Source organism: Melozone crissalis, unplaced genomic scaffold (genome assembly GCF_028551555.1).
Source record: "Melozone crissalis strain CALT ecotype California unplaced genomic scaffold, PUWL_Pcris_2 ptg000013l_1, whole genome shotgun sequence".
Lineage (NCBI taxonomy): Eukaryota > Metazoa > Chordata > Aves > Passeriformes > Passerellidae > Melozone > Melozone crissalis.
In genome coordinates, this window is record NW_026535791.1 from 1,196,652 (window position 1) to 1,208,609 (window position 11,958).

An 11,958-nucleotide genomic window follows, 5' to 3' on the forward strand; every position below is an offset into this window, starting at 1 on the left:
AGTCACTGTGACATTAAATTTACCTAGGAAAAAAGAAGTGACAAGCATGAATCCATTCTTCCTACTTTTGGCAAAGTCTGTAGGATGTTTCTACAGATAAATCACAGGAGTCCTGACCCAAAGAGGAAATTGGCTTTCACTCAGCATTGTTGTAACCATGCTGTTTTCTGAAGATGGTGGAGCTCTTTGGGACTGTGTGTGGTCACAGAGCACTAGCAATTTGTGGTCAACCTGAAAAAAGCTCTTGGGAGATTTTATTCCCACAAGGCAACACAGGCTTTTGACTTTCCATCAGCATGAAGTTCACCCAAACCAGTCATACTGTCTCATCTTGTTATGAGTCCCAGTAATAGTCACAATTCACAGTGCAGGGACATGTCACTTTGTGGGATACTCATCTGGTCGCTTGTGGATCAGCAAACAAGAGGAGCAGAAAGATCTCTTCTGAGGTGCTCTGTTTCAGGTCCTGCTTCTGGTCCCATCCTTTCTTCTCTTCCTTCCCTGCTGGGCCATTTTGGCCCTTTTCCCTGTTTCTGAGATTCTAGGCTAGAATTCTGCCTTGTCAGGCATTAGTGGGCTAGAGCTGGTGAGGAGGAAAGGGATTGATGGAAATTTGAATGAGTGAGTTGTGAACCTGCTCTACTGGTTGCTGTTTTGCTGCCTTTCCTCTTTACAGCTCCCTTGCTCTCTCCCACACTCTCTTAGATCTCTTTCCTTATTTCAAGCCCCCTGCAGCTCTGGTCTCCAGCATGTTCCGGCCAGAGCTCCTTCTGCCAAAGCGTGGCTCATCACTTGGTTATGAATTTCTTTCATGCCCTGAGGTTTTCCACTTTTGTTCACCTACATCAAGCCCCAAGTCTTTCTCCCACCCACTGGAGTTTCTCCCACTCTCGCAGCTATTCTTTGCGCCAGGGTGATAAAGGTTGGGATCTTGTCACCACGCAGGCCCCCCTTGCAAGGCAACGTCATACCTACAGCTCTGCATGACAGCTAACCTTAGACTAACTCCTAAACCTCAGACTGCTTACACTGGCGTCCCTGGGGTTCTTTCCAACTGAACCAAATCAATCGCAAAGCCCGATTCGAAAGCCTCCAATTCCAGTCTGATGAGTGGTCACAATAAAAGCAGGAAGATTCCTTCCCATGCTCATTGCAGGCAAAATCACTATTTATTTTTTTTTTATCTGCAGGAGTAGGAGGGTGTTGGTGCATTTTCTTCCCGACTTTTTGCAGTAAAGCTACAAAGCCACTCAGCCTTCATCCTGCATTTCTGACGTGGATTACTCCTACTTAAGTGTACAGTTTTACATTTGTCCATCTTAAATTGCATTCAATTTTTCTAAACTAATTATCAACACCTTAGTTTCATATAAAACTTTTCAACATTTCATATGAAATAGAAAATAACAAGGGAGAACAAATTGGAAAAGTATGTTTTAATAGTGAGAAACATGATTTTATTATCACAAATTGCCAGTGCTATTAATATTTAATAAAATAAGTCTTCATTCTAAAGTTTTCTCATTAAAATGGTGATTTTCTGCAAAACATTGCAGAAAGACTGCATTTAAAGTAATCACTTCAGAGTTATTTTGAAAATGATGGTCATGAAATTATTTTGAGGCATTAGCAACAGATGATATTAAGTTGTTATAGGGACAGAAGTGATATGGTGACTTTGTGGAACTGAGTGACATTATGGTGATAGTTTGGAAACAGCTCCTTTGTTTATGAGCTTGGCTTTGAAGAAGAAGGAGAGATGAAGCTTTGCAAACTTAAAGCTTCTCTGTATATAAAATGCCAAGTATCCTAACTACTCTGACCAAATTTACAGCTGAAAGAAGACAAATATTTCAACAGTACTTCTTCAGGCCCATTTACTTTAATATCCCTTAGGAAAATAAGATTTATACCCATACAGTAACCTTGTACAAAGCGATAAATACCACATGTTAGTAAATTTGATATATTTAAAGGGTTTCCCAGTAGTTAGAAAACAGAAATCATTTCTAGGCAGAATAATATTTTTTTCTTTCATGGTATGAAGTCATCAATCAGAAAACTTTATCTTCTGTTTTTTAATTAGCTCTCTGATAAATGCCAAAAAAACCCCACTTGTTCTGTAAAATGATCTTAAGACAAAGAAATGTCCCTTTCTAGAACATCCTTTCTTATGTTCTTTGTTAGAAGAAAGAAGAGGAAAGAAAAAGATTTGTACATTTTCCAACCGTGGTATTGAAATTTTTATAGGGAATCAGCACAAGCCACTTAGCAACATTTCAGTCAATGGGAAGACCAGTGTCAGCCTACAAAAAAAAAAAAAAAAGAAAAGAAAAAAATGCCAAACTCCACAGTTCCAGCTACCATTAATGTCAAACAGAGAATGTGCAATTGAAACAAAAACAAAGGAAGAATTCTAACAGTATTCTCAAAACTGGACAGTACTTGGAGAAAGTCCTTGAAATGAGTCACAGAAAAGCTAAATCTTTTGTACTGAGCTGGTCCTAGTAGTCAAGCAGAAATCAAAACATCTTGTTAGAACAAATCCAGTGGGAGATTGATCCAAGGAAAGCGAGAGCATCTCCGGAAACGCCAAGTTAAGAGTTGTGTACAAAGGATTGAAGGGGACACACAGGCAGAGAAAGGACATGGCACAGTGGAGAGAAGTAACAACAGCAGAAATCAAAGTTAGACAATTGTAAACAACATTTTTACAGAAAGGTAAAAATGGTCAAACATGGAGACAGGCTGCTAAGAGGGACTGTGGAGGCTCCACTCTCAGGGGTAATTAAAAGCTGCTGAGTGTGGGTCTGAGCAACCTGATCCAACACTATGTCCCAGCTCTCAGTGGGGGCTGGTACAGAAACTTGCAATGGCCTTGACCTTCTTGCAAGTTAAATGATATTCTCTAAACATTTTTCAGTGGAGGACTGTTTCCTTCCTGTCACTGGCTCTTCAACATGGAGCAGCATCGTTCCTTGACTGGACAATCTAGAGAGAGATAGAAACAGTGCTGTTGTGGCCAAGCAGATCCCACGTACTGAACTAAAGAGAAAAAGGCAGCAGAACTGGCTGACATGAGACTGTGGAGTCATTCTTAAAAGTATATTGCATAAGTGGGATTTTCTGACTTTTAAACCCTTTGCAACCAATGTGGCAGCAATGAGTCGCAAAGATGAGGGAAGCAACAAGTTTCCTGGGACAGAAGGAACAGATTGCTGAGCAGGAGGTTTATGCTTAGCATGTGATGCAGCACCGTGTGCTGGGAGATGATGTGGAGGGTGCAATTTAAGGTGCTGATTATACACAAAATTTAGGAGCCAACAGCACACCCACAGATCTTGATTTGTCCATCCCAGTGGGGAACTGGCATTCTTCACCAAGGATTTTTCATATCTAGTAAATGATTATTTTTAAAAGGATGAGACCATATATTAAACAGTTGCTCCTTATAATGCCCAGCTTCCCCACAGCTCCTTTGCTCTCTCAGCTCCTTTCATGAGCATATATTTCCCAAATCTCTCTCACTAAGAGAACTCCAACTTTGCAAGATCCATGTGTAGTTGCCTGGACGTCTACTGTCCTTTGGCACACAGTTCCCTATACACAGGAAAGAGAAATAGTTTCATCTCTAAAGACATTTAAGGAAAAGCACAGAGACAAAAGAACAGGGAGAGCAGCTATTGCAAAGTCCCAGCAGAGAAAAAGAGACATGTGATAGATGCAGTGCTAAGGTGGTTATCATTGCTGAAGGGAACAAACAGTTGTAGCAGAGTAAATGCAAACTGTTGCAAATTAATCACAGAATCATTTAGGCTGGAAAAGACCTGCAAGATCGGTGAGTCCAACTGCAAACCTGACACTTCCACTTAACACGAGTCCACCACTAAAATATAAAGCTTAAGATGTTGCTGGTTTCTGGTGCCTATTTTGGAAAAAGACTTCATAATGGCAGGATTGCAAGGACATAAGGAGTATCTGCCAGCACACGAGATAATTTATACCATATAAAGATAAGAGGGAAGAAACATTGGGGTGTAGGCTGGTCACTTGGTTTCACAAGCTAATTTTTTGTGTGGTACCTGCTGACTCCATCTCATGATACCCACCCACCACCTGGGGTGTTTATCTTCTTGAGGCACTTCGACCTTGATCGTTTATTAGCACGGACAATTTGGGCATTCTCAAATTGCTCTTTTCAAAGACTCACAGGGCTACAGTGGAGAGGGGAAAATTACAAGCATCTCACTGGAGGGCACATTTGTCACAGCCCACAGCACCTCCTGTGCTGGTGCTGGGCTTCCAAATGCCACTCAGAACTGACTTAAGCCCTAACTTTTTTCAAGGTTAAATATGGCTACTTACTGTATCCAGGAATTTGATTGTGTTGTTTTGCCTTTATGTGCTAGAATACCCTACCTTCTGAAATCTCCCACGTAGATATTTCTAGACCTTAATCAAGTTATGTTGTCAAGATATGTTCTCTCAAATAAATTAAATTGATCTATTATTTAAATAGCTGATTGTACAGCATTTTTTTTCAACCTGGAGCAGCTCTTGATCCATGCACCCTCAGGCTGTGTCAGCACAATGCTTCAATCAGCCATATTTCATACTCCTAAAAGCTTTGTCAAACAGAGACCACTTTGGCAGGAGGAAGGGAAACCTCTCTGCAGCCATGAGAGACCCATCCAGACGTGTGCAGGTGAAGACAGAAAGCTCTGCCTTGCCTGGCTTTAGCTGTAGGTCTGCCTGACCTCTCTTCAGGGACGTGGCAGGTTTGCTATCCCAGAAATGACACCAATGAAGAGACTCTCCTCCCTGCTGCCACCCCTCCCTCCAAAAGCAGCCAAAGAGTGCAGTGCCCAGACCCCACCACAGCCACCAGCCTTGGATGGACACTCAGGGAAGAGAAGAATGAAGCCAAGCTCCCATGCAGGACCCCTAGGACACGGTTACCCCTCCAGAGCTGATCCTGGAGCAACTGGCCAAATCCCAAGGCAGCCACAGACTGTCGGAGGGAGGACAAGGTGGGATGGGAGCCCAACCACACTCAGCAGTGAGCTATTATCACATGCTGCAGTGAACATGTGGTGGCTTTTTCCCTGCCTACTCCTTGCGGGCCGACAACCTTGCTCTGGTAATTTCAGTGGGAAAAGTGATGAGTAGGTGAATATGTCCCCTGAATTGGTATTTCAGGCAGAAAAGATTAATTTATGTATATTTGATAATTGGTGATGCATTTCTTAGTTTGATTTTTTTGGATGATTTCCTATGTACCCACACATACACAAAATAAAGGACAAAAAGTTTTTTGGCTGCTGTATTTCACATATATTAGTAGCATGGTTGGTGGGTAGGAGGGGTTTTTTTGCAAAATACATAGACACTGCTAAAATTTACCAAATAGACTCTGTCTGAAACTGAAATTTATTGTATAGTCCTGGGAAAAATATTCCACAGGCGCTAACAGTGTTGGCTGCCCCCAGACCACACCAGTAAATCTTGACATCAGCCTTTATTTAAAGGGAAAACCACACCTCAGTTACTCTTTGTTTTGCTTCTGGAGATGAACTGCCCAGTGTTATGGTGACAAAGCTGTCTGTCCATCTGTAACCCTCTTGCATCACTTGGGGATGTTGTCAAACTTGGGTGCTGAGGTATGGGAAACCACTGTAGGGGGACACCTGAGAATTGATTTGGGCCATTCTTTCTGCTGCTGGCATAAATATGCTCTGCTCTTGCAAGCCTGTTTGTCCCTGAAGATTCTCACCACCTAAGAAACAGCATCTCAGGGCTGCAGAGGTTGATAGTAGTTATTAACACTGGAGGTCAAATTTCAATAAGGAACAAGACAAAAATGTTAACTATAAAAACTTTGTTGGTGTCTGGGTTTTGTTCTCAAAAATACCTTGTTGGAATTTCCTTTAGTACTTGTTTAAAACAAGTTCCTACCTTTGCTCAGTCCCTATTATTTTCCTTCCTTCTCCAGTATAAAAAAAAACCAAAACTGTACATTGGGTGAAAGTTTTCCAGCTAGCCATTGTACCCAGGATTTGGGAAATCTAAACAGGACACTTCAGTTTTACCACCCACCTCACTATACTGGTTTCAAAAATAATTTAAAATTTCAATTTGAACTCCAGGTTGAATATGACAAAGGAACAGAGATAAGTCTAGAAGAAATATTTCTAATAAAAATACAGGATTAATAAGATCACTGTGGAATTTACATTGGAAAAACAAAGACACTGCAGAAAAGCAGCTTGATGGGAAGATATTGGTTCACCTGAAAATATAGTCTCAAAGTTCCCTGTTTGTTTATTTTCTGGTATTTATTTTTAGCTTTCAAATTAAAATTAAGTCTAAAAAATGCCATTGTGTCACATAAACTGTATCTGTCACAACTCTGGACCTACTCACTCTTCTCAGACACTCATCCAAGGACACTTCCATAGCCCAGGCCTTTGACAAGAAATATTCCATCAGAAAAATCTGCTTTGCAACTAACCTGAGCAATTCTATTCTGTCCTTCCAGTTTTATGATTTCCTTTTCCTTGGATGCACCACTAAACTTCTGAAGGTCTCACCACAGAAGTTCATCATTGTTTTTGGAGGAATGATTTCAGACCAAAATCCATTTATCTCAGTATCATAGAATCATTTTGCATACCCAGTATAGTCACTTCTTAACAATGGGACTTCCTTCTTCCTTTCTCTTTTCATTCTCAAAGAGGCACTTTTGTTTTTTCCTCAGTAGACTTTGGATCTGAGCCAATGATGTTCTCCTGGTCATTTGATAGGGAAAGTGCTTTAAATTTCCTTAGGAATTACTAGTGTTAATTAGATCTCTTCCTGATAGTATCTCTGAATTCTCTGACTGTGGTGGCTCTCCATCCTTTTGTTCTTTGCTGGTTCCACTTACAGAAACACAGCAATGGTGGGGAGGCTGTGAAGCAGATGGAAAGCCTGCCACAGGATCCAGAATGCTTGTGCCATGCTGGACAAGACTAATAAAGGAAAACAATGACTTCCTCCCCTCCTTTAGTGAATGAGTGTTGTAAATTGCTTAAAGAATCACCAGCAAAAGTATCAGCAAAAACAAGTTAATTATAAATAAAAGTGACAGCATGACAAAGTTCATTGGCAAGGTTCACTCTGCTGCTTACTAGGTGGTTAAGCACAGTGAGAAAAAACAGCAAGAAGAAATCCAGAGTCAATCAATCCAAACCAAAATGAACCAAAATAACCCCAAAACCATCTTTGTGGAGATGGGGGAAAGGCAGGGAGGTACAGGAAGAGAGTAAAGCATTCATATGGGATTTACAATAACAACAGTAACATACTTACAGGCCTAACTTACTTACAAATCTAAAGTACTTAAGAATCCAGGAGAGCAGCAGGAAAAATCCAATTTTTCTCACTTTGGCTATAGCACATACACACTTGTATGCACACAGACACTGTGGTCCAGGAGAGTTCAAAGGGTCTCATTTTGGACTGCTGTGAATAGGGCCTCAAGAGAGTGGGCTCTAGCCATAAGGATCATCCTGGCCACACTTCAGGTCGGCACCCTTTCTTTGAAAGTTTGAGAACAAAAATGTCATTCCACTTGGGTTGGCACTCAGGCAAAAAAATGTTCCTAAAGCTGTCCATTACAAAAGAAACAAGGGCGGGAGGTTGTTAGGCATCAGAAGATCCTGAGAACAGATGGTGTTTCTGACAAGGTCAAGAGGAGCTCTTTCCAAGTGCTGTTTGTCACAGGCTGAGGCCTCACGAGCATCTCCCAGACCATAGTACGGCCTGGGAGGAAAGGAGGGATGCACCACCTCACCTCTCACCCATGAAAACCACCCAACAAAAATGTCACAGGTGTCAGATCTGTAGTGCGCACCTGGGTAGGAGTACACCAACACCTGGGATGAGCGTTCAACTGCATCACCCGTGGGATGAGGGGCAGCTCTTACCTTGGGTCTATGGGGTCTCTCTCCATCAGAACCTATATTCTCCTAAACCTCCTTTGGTTTGTGTGCACACATAGACCTACACATTCCTGTCCATGTCTCCATCAACTGAAGAGCAGTAGAGATGCTGCTGAGCCTTCCAAGCTTCCCTTGGTGCAGGCAGTGGTGGGGATGCCAGCACAGTGCTCATCAGGAGAAGGACCACGGCCCTGATACCATCTGGGCCATGCAGAAGGTTCTGCTGACACCAAGGGAAGCTGGCAGATAAAGTCTGGAGGTTGTTCCCTCCCTTTGACAGAGCAGGTTCAGGAGAAGCTTTTCAAAGCCTGCTCCACTTACACTGGTTTTGTTTTTCCCCTAAACTCTTTCTGAACTCTTGTATAAAAAGCTGTCAACTGAAGTTCACAGAGCTTGATTTCTCTCTCAAAAGACTTTTCTTCTACAGGAAATAACTCTTTTCTAAAAAAGAATAAACATATGAACTAAGACTCAAAAATGCTCATGTATCAAAAGGGAGAGTATGAAGAGGGCACAAGGGATTTAATTTCTGAATGGATTTGCTCATCCTGAATAAAAGCTGGCATCTTTTAATAGACTGAATTTTCTTTTCTGGCAAACAGTCCAGCTAAACTGACAAGCTTCTGAGTACAGCCTCCTAAATAAACAGCCCTTTCTCCATCTTGCAGAAACATTGCAACTATTATAAACACTGCAGATGAAAAAACAATCTGAAGGAAGGGAAGCTGGCAGGCTCCAGGAAGAAGGAGGAGCTGGCACGTGCACTTCGATTCACAGGGACGGTCCTCTTGTTATAAAAATGAAGTAGTTCACGTGTTTGTGTTCACTCCTGCCTCTGAAAGAACTGTTTCCAGAAAATATTTTGTTATCAAGATGATCTAGGACAAAAAAAAAAAATTAGATTATCTACATCTTTTATATGAGGTCAACTATAAATCAGTACCTTATGTGACAATGCCTATTTGGCATGACAGAAATGCTTTTTCTTGTGTGTGAGACAGTTAGAGGCTGGCAATAACCTTAGCTTGTCCTTTAGAGCCAAGAGCTCTCCTGCAAACCATTCTGGATTAGCCCACCCTTTTTGCTCTATATTTCTGAGCCAAAAGGTCTCTCCAGGTCCAACCTGTAAGAGAAACAGTGTTAGTTCTTTTAACTGTAGTCTGCTCTGAGTGATTTAGAGAGCCACCAGTGCACCAGCCACTATCCCTGGAGCAGACCACGTGCCAGTGCTCTGGGAGGTCTCTGCAGGGAGACCTGCACACATCTAAAAGCAGCTGTACTCTTGCCCAAGCCCTCCACAGATCTTGAAAAGTAGCGCCCACACAGCCACACAACAAAAACTTTTTTTTTTTTAATGTTTTCATTAGACTGGTCTATTTTTGTCCCTTGCCCTCAGCTCTGAGATTTTATTGTGTATTAAAACCAATATGAAAGAATAGTAACACTTACCTATGTTTCCTTTCCTTTCTGTATTTTTTGCAATTCCTTAAGCTTGGGGGCAGTTAGAAGAGGACAACCACAGTTCAGTAGGATGCTGAACCTCTCCTCCCCCAGCTGCTCAGAATTGGCACAGGCTGACCCCTGGGATCCCTAGGGACAATCACACTCCCCAGGGGCCTGTGCTGATATTGCCCACCATCTTAGTTTCACCTCCTGAGTTCTCAGGTGCTCTCCAGAAATCTTGAGGCTTATTCCCCAAGGAGGGATCACCAAGCAGGTCTCGGTTCTGCAAGAGCTCAAAGCACTAGTGTTGCTCTTGCTGAGCACATCTGAACCCAGGCATGGTAAAAGTAGTAATTCATCTCTTTACCTCTGCATATTCAATTTCCCCACTTTTTCTGCTGTGTTTTTACTTTCTTAATTGCTATCTTGATGCAATAGTGATGCATAAGATGCATACCAAAAGTGAAGCGACTAAACAAATGATCTGTCTTCACAGGACTTCTCCAAAATTCTCTTGGGTGGAGCAGTTTGCTGATCTCAGAAACCACTTGAAGTCCTTCAACTAAAAAACTTTTGGATTAGTAGGATGTATACAAAATAGTAGCAATGTTTCCATTTCAAAGTCAGTTGAATACCTGAATCAATAGAAAAGCATATTGATCCTACAGAGCCAAAAAGAGATGTGAGATGCTATCCATTCTGTAGCGGCCATCATTCTTGGCCTTCACCCATGCCCCTGGAATTCACTGACTGACTCTACCTCTGTAATCCAATTCCAGATGTGGTCCTTCTGTGCTGTTCTTTTGTCATTACAGCTGGCCTTGCCATGTTGGTTTTGCTCATCTGCCATGTAGGGGATGCTGGAAGGAGCCGCTCTAATGCAAAATCCAAAGCAATGCTGTATTGTTTCTTCTTGAGAAAGGGGAGGAGGCAATGGAAAGCAGGCTCTGCCCACCCAGAATGCTCTGTCTGATGCCTCCTTTCCCACTTCCTTGTCTCTCCACTTGTTAAGTATCACAGTTAAATCCTTTCAGCTGCCTTAATATCCACTGTCAGAGCAGAGTGTGTCCTACCTGCTTCACCAGTGTAGTCCTCCTGCTGCCCCTTCTCCTTTGAACTACCTCTAACTGAATTCTGAACCTCAGACCTTGCCCAAAGTTTTGGATACAAAATGACCTTGACATAATTTGAGACACAGCCACCTTGCTTTGGTGAGATGACAAAATCCCCATTAGGGCACCAGACCTTGGCTTTCTGTGGGGTTTTTAAGTTTGTTATTTCTCACTAGTGGGATCTTGCTGGTATTCCTTGGGAGAAGGATTATATACAAAAAGTATGGCAGATAGGATGTAAAATGGAAAAGTCTGAGATGCAGCTCCAAGCAAAAGTCAAAGAACAATGAAGACCAGAGAATTTTATAACATAAATAGGAAAAATTTGTATTCATGTTCAAAACTAGGAATAGGTTGTGACCTCCTATCTATAAGATAGTAAAGAACAAGTTTTGCTTTATTTAACCAAAGCAAAAGTCTGTCTGGACAGAAATTCTGTCTGTGTCTCCTAGCAGGTCCTTTTCAGAAAAGTGTACACATATCCCACTAGGATCAGGCTTTCCTCTGCTGTAATCTCAGGGCACTAGGATGTCATTTGTCCCTAAAGGCCACAGCTCTCTCCACCTTTACTCCATCGGCGTGGCTGTCCTGCTGTCCCTGCAACAACCCATGCTACACTCTTGCACCCCATACTTGCAACTCCTTCCTTGTTAGAAAAAGGCACTCCCTATATCCTGTGACTGTTTGAACATTGCCAGCACTTCAGAAAATTGTTTTACTCACAAACACCTCTATGACAGAGGAAAAAAAAACCTTTGGAAATCTTTTTTTCACAGGCCTAGCACTGAGCAATAATAGTAGTAAGATGATGAGCTCATTTCACATAACCCTTAGAATAGTTATAAGAAGCAGGTAATGATTTTCTCCAGTACATTAAACAGGTGACTAGAAGATTGGCAATCCATTAACAGAATAACACACAATAGCTTTCTGTGGAAGAACATTTAATTTTTATCTTTCCTGGTTTGCAAACCAAAACTTTATAAAATGCTTTTCAAACTTCAATTTTCTCTTTTAAGTTCTCATTTCTGTAATCTCTACAGTAAGATAAATATTGGTCTGCAAAGAAGTATTCAAGTAGCTAAATTGACAGAGGAGCAAAATTAAAAATTTGCTTCTTACTTTAACTCTTATACGCTTTGTGATGGGGCTATCCATCACAAGTGAGCTATCTCAGGATTGATCACAAGTCTGGCACAATGTAATTACTGAACCAAAAGCATTGTATTATACAGCATGAAATGAAATAGCAACTTTGCCTTCCACATTATGAACCCGTTGACTAATGATGGAGTGTTGCAATTAGAAAGTATGGAAGTAACAAGACAAGGTATTTCACAGTCTACTAATGTATAGAATAAAACTACAGATAGAGTGAAGCAGGGAAATTAAAACAAATAAAACTGGAACAGAAAATAACA